Consider the following 12,403-nt stretch of genomic DNA (forward strand, 5'->3'; position numbering starts at 1 on the left):
TTGCCGCTGTCCAGGCTGCATGAACAGCACTCGAGCGCTCCGTTTTCTGCCCCCTCAATGTCGTAACTCTGTCTTACTCTATGGCTCTGGTTGTAATCATTTCATGTAGTTGTGGGTGGAGCCTGGCGTTAGTCTAATCTGGTATGCCTGTCGCCTGAGGTAGGCCTATATAGACCGATTCACAGAGGGGTGCCCTGGGCGCGGCCATTACTGAGGTGTAATACATGGAGCAGGTGCTCTGTAGACCAGGTGTAGCTAATCAGTGCTGCTGCACTTAATGGTACACCTCAGTAATGGCCGCACCCAGGAAACCCTCTGTGAATCGGTCTATAGGCCCAGGTAGAACTCTCAGAGCAAACATTTTGGTATGAACGCTGAAGGGTGAAGAGGTAGAACCCCATGTCTGTGTCCACCTTGATGCATTATTACGTAAGTTACACCTCCGTTCATTAAACTGTATGTTACTTGCTTATCTTGTGCCAAGATCCTGCAATGTTATTTTATGTAATGAAAGAAATAGGCCTGCAGAAATTGATTTGATGACTGAAGCAATGTTAAGCCCCATCTTTCATAATAATCAACCATTCATTACTTAAGTGAACATCTCTGTATGATTGCATTCGCTGCCCATTTTAACATAATACATGTAACTTCCTCTGTTCTGGTGAATTTGGGGAGTTTTATACCAAATCAATGAGAAATGACAATGCAGGAGTCTGCTAGCTAGGAGAAGAGATCCAGGAGACTCCTGCAGGATCCAGGGGGATTGGCAGCCCTGGGTCAAAATGTCAGTTTGGATCCAGTGCTGTGTTGTAGCTTCTTCTGGCTGTTTGGTGTGTCGACAGAAATGGAATGTGAAGGCACAAACATAGACAGCAGAACTGGCTGTGTTTACCACTCTCTGGAGCTTTTAGATATGTGATACTTTAATATACTTGTTGTGTGTCAGTGTCTGCATGCACACACTGCACACTGGAGTAGACGTTGCTTTAGTGTGTGGCGTTGTTGTTTGATGGTAATCTTCTGTAGAGTTTATAGACTTACTAGTTACTATAGTTATTAGTAGGCTACATGTACTCAAGTAGGCTACTGTACTTACAATTATGAGGCATTTTATTTCAATACTTTTGTTTCTAGTCCACTATATCTCTGAGACAAATATTGTGCTTTTACTCTTAACTAAACACACTAACCACTTCAGCCCTATATTTCGGCCATTTGAAAATGGCAGATCTACCGTACAAACTCACAATGTGTGAATATGGGACATTTTTGGTACTTTAAGTACCGTACATGATGCCGATACGTTATCTACGTTGCAGTATTGATACTTTTACTTCTTCTGCCATTGGGAACTATAATGCGTTTGACTGTTTGCATTCCATCGCCGTAATGTCTGTATAGCCTACTCCATTGTTGTTTCCGTAGTTTTCGTGTCATGTACAGCCCAAAGAGAACATTAGTAGCCACATTATCGTCTTAAAATGACTCAATCGCAGTATGGGTTAGCGCCCCAGCCTGTGTCCTCCATGAGGAGGAAGCCCAACAAACCTCGGTGAGGCCTTTAGGAGGGGCATTATAATCCACCACTCCTGAATGGAGTGCCTGGTGCTGGGAGTCTGGTGCAACGCACAGGTCCTGGGCCTGGTGAGAGCAGGAGTAGACCTGGTGAGACGTAGGAGGGGCCTGGACAGGAGTCAACCCACAGAGCCTAGTCCTTCCATGCGCCAGAATCTGGTACTTGCTCATTCCCTGATGGACTGATCGAGGGTAGCTAGTGGGACGTAAGTCGGGATTTGATCAACCCCGGCTGGGTCGCCTGAGCGAGGGGTATGATCTGTTGGACCCGTAACCCTTTTGACCTCAGGATACATCACTGAGGATACGTCCGAGGTGCATCCATGCGATGTATTTTTACTTATAGTTAATCAACAGAACAGATGGCGATGTTGTGTTACGGTATAAAACGTCTGGCTAGAAAGACCGGTATAAGAAATTTGTTTCCGCTGGGGCTTCATTAGGTAGGTATAGGAACTAGGTACCAAAAATCTGTCTTTAACCGCCCGACCCTCTCTAGTTGATTACATCAGGAATCCTACAATGGGCAGAAAAGGGACTGACGGACACAACGATTTGTGCTGTATTTCTAGACAACCGAGAGTGCATCAACACATTTATTGGGTCAAGCGGATAAATGTCAGTCCTAAATCATATAATCACAACATTCTACCTATCCAACATTCTTAGATTTAACTACAACTGTCCTTTAGTTTTTGTAATAAAGAAAGCAGTGGATTGACGTGATGCTACACTGATCTCTGGTCTGTATGTATTCCATGCTGACCAGACAAAGAGGATATCCTACTGCCAAGGCCTTTACTCACCCCCCAACCCAGTCACCCCACTGTACACACACACACACACACACACACACACACACACACACACACACACACACACACACACACACACACACACACACACACACACACACACACACACACACACACACACACCTACGCAGTAAAATCAGTGTTCATTTAACTCTGTGTACAAATTGAACCAAATGAACCCGCAAACTCTAATGGGTTAAAAATGGATAAAGTAACACTGAGGATTTTACTGTGTACCAGTACAATAACTACCTAATCACTTGGAGGCCTTGTGGAAATCCAAACAATAGCTGTTCCGCACATAAACGGACTTCAAGGATTCTTTTAATAACAAATCCTGCAGGGTGTTGAAATCTTACAAAAGCGTGTTGAAAAATGAGTTAATGTTTTTAAACGACAAACGGCACGCATAGGATTTTCAGACCATTGAACAAACAAATCAATACCCTTGTCTTGTTTTGACCATCAATGAATATAATGTACTATGTTAGTAACTTTTAATATGCAATTGTATGGTTCTTCCGTATTCATTTCTTGCCCAGTGCTTCTTTTCAGTAGTAAGTAGCCTTGCCGAGCCATGAGGCCCACAGGGCAGGAGCCTATCTCCTGTTTCTGTAGCGTGAGGCAGCTTGATGTACAAGTACACCCCCTGGACATGATGTACAAGTACACCCCCTGGACATGACGCTAGTATGTCGCAGGGACTTACCCCCAATCCAACCCTTGATGCTGAGTGTCAAGCAGGGAGGCGTTGGGTCCATAGACTGTAAAAAATATGGACAAAGCGTTCGCCGGGTCTAACATGGACGTAAAATGAAGCCTGTTATTCCTGCACTGTAAATCGCCATCTTTCTAGATCCGTTTGGTACCAGCTGGCCATTGGCTGGCTCCGTTTTGGACCAGCTGGCCATTGGCTGCCCAGACAACGAGGCGGGACTTCCCCCCTTCTTCTCCGTTGGTTTTTATTTTGACTCGAGTGGGAGGGGAATCCCGATCATAGACTGTAACGGTAGCCACGCCCCTCAGAACATACGCGATGTTTTTTTTTCTTTATGGTCATTTTTTTAATTAATGGGACCATAATTTTCCAAAAAGAATATTAGAAATGAGACTTTAAACTAGTGACTGGAAGAAGAAAGTATTCATGACCATGTTTATTAAGGTAATACAGTCTAGGTGAAGTTGGGCCAAAATACATGGGCCTCTATGGAGCTATGGGGCTTTTTGGGTCCAGTCCAGCGCCACAACAGGCCATTATATGAACTACCGATTTCAAATGAGGCTTCACGAAATATCTGGCTGACTGCCCCCCTGGTTGGGTCCCATTTTTACAGTCTTTGGTATGACCCGGCTGGGGATCAAACCCCTACCTCCCAGTCTCAGGGCGGACACTCTAACCACAAGGCCACTGAGCTGGTCTTTTCAGTAACTGTAATCAATTTTGGCACCCCAGAAACACATGTGATATTGGCTTATTTACAAAAGTGATCAAATTCTCCCACTATGAGGCTAATGCTTGGATCATGTTGACTTTGATCCAATATCTCCCCCACAGCTATTGGCTGGAACCCTGATATGTGTAGACGTTCACATGACCGCAGCAATCCTGAACAATTCCCCCTACAGTTAGAAAGTGATCTAATGTTCTATTCTTACATACAACATGTATTGCCATTAGATATATATATATATATATATATATATATATATATATATGGAATAAATTGTGAAAAATGTTTTCTGGTTGACCTGTCAAACAATGGCGTTTAAAAAAAACGGGCAGCAGTGGCTCGGGTTGTTCAGCGGCTGCTTGGGAATTGGAAGGTTCTCGGTTCGATCCCCGGCCGCTCCTCCTGGGTTAGTGTTGAAGTGTCCTTAGCTGCTCTGGATGAGGGGGGGGGGGTGTGTGTGTGAGTGAGTGATGTAATGCACTTTGTTGTAAAGCGCTATATAAATGCACCATTTACAAAGAGAGCCTAAGTGATTAAATGCGATGTGTGCAGTGTTTCTGCTGTTGTTGGCATGAGGGTGTTGGTTTGAGAGAAACTAAATACCATTTCTGTTTGGATTCCATCAGACAGTGCAGCAGCATAGGTAATAATAATCATAGTAAATGAGAAATAAATAATGAGGACCGTGAGAATGGAGACAATGGGCTTATACTTTTCATTATGCTGGATGGAGATGAAAGTTAGATGATAATTGATATCAGTATGTATGTTCAGAGTAATAGATTCATACTGATAATGACTGTTTGTCTGACTGATTATGTGGTTGACTTGTGGGTCAGTATTTGTGTACGTAGGCCCTGGACCAATGGAGAAGTGAAGACTCGACGCTAAGGTGCACCTCGTTTCACATTGGAAGCACATTGCGTTATTATTATGGAAGCACAATGGAACCTCATGTACTTTGGAAGCACGGCTGAAAAGTGTGCTTACATTGTTTCAATGTCGGCGACGAAGGATATATGAGAAAGGTTTCTGTTCTGTCTGTCTGTGTGCATGTTACGCGGGTTAAAGTTCTGTCTGTGTGCATGTTACACGGGTTAAAGTTCTGTCTGTGTGCATGTTACGCGGGTTAAAGTTCTGTCTGTGTGCATGTTACACGGGTTAAAGTTCTGTCTGTGTGCATGTTACGCGGGTTAAAGTTCTGTCTGTGTGCATGTTACGCGGGTTAAAGTTCTGTCTGTGTGCATGTTATGCGGGTTAAAGTTCTGTCTGTGTGCATGTTACACGGGTTAAAGTTCTGTCTGTGTGCATGTTACACGGGTTAAAGTTCTGTCTGTGTGCATGTTACACGGGTTAAAGTTCTGTCTGTGTGCATGTTACGCGGGTTAAAGTTCTGTCTGTGTGCATGTTACAAGGGTTAAAGTTCTGTCTGTGTGCATGTTACACGGGTTAAAGTTCTGTCTGTGTGCATGTTATGCGGGTTAAAGTTCTGTCTGTGTGCATGTTACACGGGTTAAAGTTCTGTCTGTGTGCATGTTACACGGGTTAAAGTTCTGTCTGTGTGCATGTTACACGGGTTAAAGTTCTGTCTGTGTGCATGTTACGCGGGTTAAAGTTCTGTCTGTGTGCATGTTACACGGGTTAAAGTTCTGTCTGTGTGCATGTTACACGGGTTAAAGTTCTGTCTGTGTGCATGTTACACGGGTTAAAGTTCTGTCTGTGTGCATGTTACACGGGTTAAAGTTCTGTCTGTGTGCATGTTACGCGGGTTAAAGTTCTGTCTGTGTGCATGTTACACGGGTTAAAGTTCTGTCTGTGTGCATGTTACACAGGTTAAAGTTCTGTCTGTGTGCATGTTACACGGGTTAAAGTTCTGTCTGTGTGCATGTTACACGGGTTAAAGTTCTGTCTGTGTGCATGTTACACGGGTTAAAGTTCTGTCTGTGTGCATGTTACACGGGTTAAAGTTCTGTCTGTGTGCATGTTACACGGGTTAAAGTTCTGTCTGTGTGCATGTTACGCGGGTTAAAGTTCTGTCTGTGTGCATGTTACACGGGTTAAAGTTCTGTCTGTGTGCATGTTACGCGGGTTAAAGTTCTGTCTGTGTGCATGTTACGCGGGTTAAAGTTCTGTCTGTGTGCATGTTACACGGGTTAAAGTTCTGTCTGTCTGTGTGCATGTTATGCGGGTTAAAGTTCTGTCTGTGTGCATGTTACACAGGTTAAAGTTCTGTCTGTGTGCATGTTACACGGGTTAAAGTTCTGTCTGTGTGCATGTTACGCGGGTTAAAGTTCTGTCTGTGTGCATGTTACACGGGTTAAAGTTCTGTCTGTGTGCATGTTACACGGGCTAAAGTTCTGTCTGTGTGCATGTTACGTGGGTTAAAGTTCTGTCTGTGTGCATGTTATGCGGGTTAAAGTTCTGTCTGTGTGCATGTTACACGGGTTAAAGTTCTGTCTGTGTGCATGTTACACGGGTTAAAGTTCTGTCTGTGTGCATGTTACACGGGTTAAAGTTCTGTCTGTGTGCATGTTACACAGGTTAAAGTTCTGTCTGTGTGCATGTTACACGGGTTAAAGTTCTGTCTCCACGACTGATTTCAGTCATGATTCCAGCATGTTGCGCAGCAGAAACAGACTATCTACAAGCTCTCTCAATGCATCTGTGTTGTGCGGTGTTGTGAGCTTGTAGAATGTAGATCATGTGTGTTTCTAATATTAATTGACCATTTTGCTAATGTTTGACGAGTTTTTATAGTATAGTTTGTTGATTACTTTTGATGCAATAATGCTCCTTTTACATTCATTTCTTACTTTTTCTTTCGTCTGACGTAATAAAGGTCTTAAAAGTCCTTAAATTGCCACTTCACTGTCGTGACACAAATTCAACAAAAACACATGTGGGGAGTCTGGGGACCCACCTTAGGGCCCCGACCCACAGGTTGAGAACCACTGTGGTAGATCAATGCACCACTTTGGACATGTTTCGGCCACAATGCCCAAAATAGGGACGCCTAGATGAAACCATTTAAAACGTCACGTCGAAACAATGAGCCCGACGGGGCGCGAACGAGGACCGTCTATTAAACCCGACAATATGCTTGTGGTTGTTGCAAACAAGCCTGACAAATAAGTGCTAACTTTGGTAATGGCCTGGCAGTATATACCGTGGTGAGCTTTATGAGTCATGACTGTCATGACCGTGTCAAAGACATTAGCAGTAGGCCTCTAATGTGCCACAGTGTTTAACCACTTAAACCCATATATACTTTAGTTGACCGCAGCGGCTCCCCATGCAGGGCTCTATGCCATCTTAAGGTTATCATGCCGTCTGTACATTAATATATTTCTATCTTATTTGCAATAAAACATTTTACTTCATTACATCCAGTATTATACTTATCCAGTAATATACTTATGATGTTATTTTTCTTATCTTTTTGACTCATTGCACTTTTCCCTCAAACTTTGGCCGCAAAATGTGAACACTAGGGTTCATGTTGTTGAGTGGAGTGCCACTGTCCTGTGAACAAACCATCTCCAGTTCAACAATCAGACAGCATGTGGGAGCCGGGAGAGGGGATAAAGGAGGCGATGAAAGGGGCATAGAGCGGGGCAGTGAGGTCTGGGTGACCGCTGGCTGAGGGAAGGTGATAAAACAAGGGAAGTAAAGTTCACAGGTCCACAGGTAAGGTAAACAAACCATCTACCAAGAGAAGTGCCTGCTGACGGTACTTCTAACAGTGGGTTTTTGGTTTTGTTTTCTCAAGTGGACTGTCTGAGAGAGTCTAGTTGTGATAGTAAAAATAGTTGTGAATCAACGTTGCGTCCTTTATAGATGGAAGCATGCCACGCACGCACACAGATGGACACACGCACGCATGCACATACACACACACGCACACGCTCGAGTTTCTGTCCCTGATTTGTCTCACATAAAGTTATAAATTGACGCTGTGTCAACACTCAAAATGGACTTGGAAAAAGGCCTGTCGTATTCCACTTCGACTCCCATGGCTGCTGGAAAGCAGTTTCCTAGAGAGTCGTTACGGAGATTGAGGTCTTCTTCTGGAGGGCCGAGGTCGTGAGGATTAGCGGACGTCTGTTTATCTCTGAGGAGTGACTGACATTCCTTTCTTCTATGTAGGCATCTTATCTTCATCATAACTTCGTACAGAAATATAGTATATAAGTAATTTGTGACTTACAGTACTGTATGTTATTATGTTAACATATTTTAAGTTGTAAGTAACATGCATTCACGCAAGTATGCGTGAACATACACGGATTACACGCACACAAGTTGCACATACAATCAATTTGATTAATAGATATAAAGATGAGGCCCCCTATTCCTGAATTATTTCTCACACACACACACACACACACACACACACGCACACACACACACACACACACACACACACACACACACACACACACAGTCGGTTTCTCTTTATTGCACTGTGTGAGTGTGCGTTCATGTATTCACAGTTGTACACGCACGCACGCACGGTCGCACGCACACACACTTCCTTTTAGGGCTCTGTGTTTGTCAGCGTGCTGTGGGATTGTGGGATTCGCAGGGCTCTGGTATGCATGCTGCTCTGCTCGGGGACCCTGGCCTGAGACACGAGGACAGCCTGGGCTGGTACAACAGGATGTGTGCAGGGTGTGGTAACTCCGCTTTCTCAGTCTCCCACACAAGCCCATAAATACAGATCACTGCCTACTGCTGCACAGGCAAAGACCCTCTGTCAATTGGACTGGAGAGCGTATACAAAGTTACAAACGTGTGACCAAATGGACCTGTGCGGGTCCATTTGGTCACTCGCGTTTGTATGCTCTCCGAGTTATAAATCTGATGGGATTGCCATGTGATTGCAATAATCTGTTTAAAACTACAATCCATTGTGAGAATGCAGACAGCTAATTCTCTGGTACATTTGGTTACATTTGTTACAAACTTTTTTTAACGTAGCAGCACGCACGCACACACGCGCACACACACACATACAGAGAGAGGGGTTAATGAACTTGTTTTGAATTCCTTCACCTCTCGACAGGAACTGCATTCCAAAACCTTGAAAATAGCAGCCCGAAACAAAGAGAGGAAGTGATGTGAGGGAACTTCCTATCTGCTCCGCTCTGAAATTATCTCAATCCTGCAGGCTGGCTAACCCCCCACCTTCCCCCTCGAAAGCCCCACCCTAGTCACCAGCCAAAACGCACACATTCAGGCTAACCCCCCACCTTTCCCCCTGAAAGCCCCACCCTGTCACCAGCCAAGCGCACACATTCAGGTATGTTTGCACTGGGTGTTCAATGAGCACAGCCTATGTGATAGAGTGATATAGCTGGGATCCATGGCAGTGATCTAGTTGGACAATTCATTTAGCAAATAATATGTTCTGTGATTCAGATTTAATAGTTAAAAGGAGAACAGAGTCAGAATAGATCAGTGCATCTGTAATCTACTACTTCACACTTGGTGTTGGTAATCGATTGGTCTTGTCTGTAGAGGGAGCAAGTGAGAGAGCGCGGGCTTGTTGTTTCATTCTCATACTGCTGACAGAGAGGAAACACTGTGTCCAGCTTTCTTACTGAGATCTCCCCTATTACAGGTATAAAATGAGTATTTCTGTTCATGACTGATTACAGTGTTGTTATGATGTGTTGTGTATATCTTGAGTAACTTTGTGACCAAATATAAAGTGTTTTGGAAGTATTATTTTGAGAGTTTGGATCATACAGTATGTGGATTCAGTGCACAATGCAACACAACGTGGCCATGCTACATGCAGTGTACAACGTTGCTAATGTGTGTGTGTGTGTGTGTGTGTGTGTGTGGGGGTAACTTGCATGCATTCATGCAGGCAAGAGAAATAAGAGAAAACGATTTTGTGTTTATGTTATTGTGAGAAAAGAGACATGTTATTATGCTAAAAATGGTATTTACCTGCATAGAGAAAGGTTGATATTGCAATGAAACATTGTGACTATGTTAATATTTCTGAACTAAAAGTGAATAAATCATTCTCATACTGCTGACAGAGAGGAAACACTGTGTCCAGCTTTCTTACTGAGATCTCCCCTATTACAGGGTACTACATTTTGGGGGCTCGAGCCGGGATGAATGCAACGAGGGCCAGCTGTCTAAGATAGACGTCCCCGATCAACATTCAACCATTTTTCATCTACAACCAACCAGGGTGGAAGATAGTGTGTGGTGGTTCAACAACTGCGTAGAGAGACTTGTATGCAATCTGAGGTTAACCACTGGTGCCAGGAAAGCTGCGTTTACTCTGCAAAGAGAGTCTCCACCACACTGATGTCCACAGGTTCACAAGTTGTGTTGTCGACTCTGCAAGGAGGTCCCACACCACGCCAACATCCACGTGTCAAAGAACTGTGTTGCCTATTCTGTGGAGAAAAAAAATCTACACCACAGAATCAACGGGCCAAAGAACTGTGTTGCCTATTCTGTGAAGAAGATAATTCTACACCACAGAATCAACGGGCCAAAGAACTGTGTTGCCTATTCTGTGGGGGAAGAAATTCTACACAAAAGAATCCACGGGCCGAAGAACTGTGTTGCCTGTTCGGTGGAGAGAGGGTTTTGGATCACACTGACATCCACGGGTCAGAGAACAGTGTGGTCTATTCTACAAAGAAAAGGTATTTTATCGCACTGACATTTCCCACAGGCCAGCGACTGAGATGTCTGATTCAGACGCTGACATGGGTTCCTCAGCACTAGAGGAGTTGAAATTAGAAATTGGTGGTGCTCTATATACATTGAGAAGGGATGCCTTGATTGAAATTTGTGATTTTCTGTCAATTGCTGGTTCAAAGCGTGAAAATGTAAAGGGGAAAGGTCGCCCTGCTCTCATTGCCCATGTCACAGGACATTTGGAGAGAGAAGGTTTACTTGAACTTGAGGACCTGGGTATGGCAGAGTTACTTTGCCTGAAAGATAAAATTACTGAGTTAAAACGGGGTGAACAAATGGAAAAAGAAAAACAGGTGTCCCCTGGTGCAAAAGAGACGGGCTTGGGGCAACAGGTTGTTCAACCCTCAGAAACTGAGAGGTTGCAAAAGGAGCTTGAGATGTTAAAATTAACATTATCATTAGCACTACACGAGAAATCAAACCAGAGAGCCAACAAAATCAGTGGGGGGGAGGATAATGTTGGTAAGGACCTTGCCTCTGTCCCCCAACCGCATGTTTCATTACAGTGGAATAGAGAATACAAAATATCAGGCCAAATTGGTGAACCGGGGCAAAAAGATAAACTCACATTCTCCAGTCTAGCCCACCAAATTGAGCAAGGGATCAACAAGGGATTTCCTGAGATTGAAATAGTTGATGCAGTGATCAGGGCAATTGCACCAGGCTTACAATTACGTAGTTACCTGGAGGGAAAAAGCAACCTCACACTACCTACTTTGAGGAGAATTCTCAGGTCCCATTACCAAGAAAAGGGAGCAACAGAACTGTATAAACAGCTCACGTCAGAGGCCCAAAGTAGTAAGGAAACGCCACAAAACTTCCTTATCCGGGCCCTAGATTTAAGACAAAAAATACTATTCGCTTCACAGGAAGCAGAGTCTGGTCTAAAATATGATCCTGTCCTTGTACAGAGCATGTTTCTCCATACCGTTCTCACAGGTCTGCAAAATGATAGCATTAGAAGCGACCTTCAGCCTTATCTGCAACAAACAACAACTAGTGATGAGCTACTCCTTGAAAAACTAAACATTGCATGTGCAAACGAAACAGAAAGACAGGATAAAAAGAAACTACTTACCCACCAGCGGCCAACCTCTGTGCACACAGTCCAGTCTGATGACACAGATAAAAAAAATAAACCCTCAAACTTAGAATCCACCAACAAAACTCATCCTGATGTACTAAGTCAACTAAAAGAAATGCGTTCCGACATGGCATTATTAAAAAACATAGGCGCTGAGGTTGCACAAATCAAAGAGTCAATCCGCCAGCCTAACTCAGCACAAACACAGTATTTTGCCTCCCCAGTAGCGCAGGAATGCATCCCCCCTCCCCAGTTCCAGTATCCCCCACAACACTACTGGCCTTCCCCAGGACGAAGAGAAGAGAGAGCACAGTATCAGCAAGGGTTCTCACCACAGCAATACCCGACCCAGAATCGTGCTCGTCAGAACAGATGTGTTGGCTGCCAGCAAAGTGGAAATGAATATTGCACCCACTGTTACAGATGCGGTAGTAGCGAACATTTCATCGCAGGCTGCAGAGTGAGAGGAACCAGACAAGACAAAGAGGGTCCTTTAAACGGGTGAGGGTTGCCCCCACGGGACTGGGAGTAACCAGCAACAGTATAATGTCCCAACCACATTGCTCAAACTGTGGTGCCCCTGGGAGAGACCAAAGGCTTATGAGATGTGCAACATGTAAAAATGACACTTACTGTTCAAAAACATGTCAAGTGGAGCATTGGCCAAGACATAGAAAACGGTGCAACCAGTACTCTCACCCAAAAGTAAAAGCTGTCTACACAGAAAAAGAGGACAGCCGTCC

The sequence above is a fragment of the Protomyctophum parallelum genome, assembly GCF_964188405.1.
Source record: "Protomyctophum parallelum genome assembly, chromosome: 21".
Classification (NCBI taxonomy): Eukaryota; Metazoa; Chordata; class Actinopteri; order Myctophiformes; family Myctophidae; genus Protomyctophum; species Protomyctophum parallelum.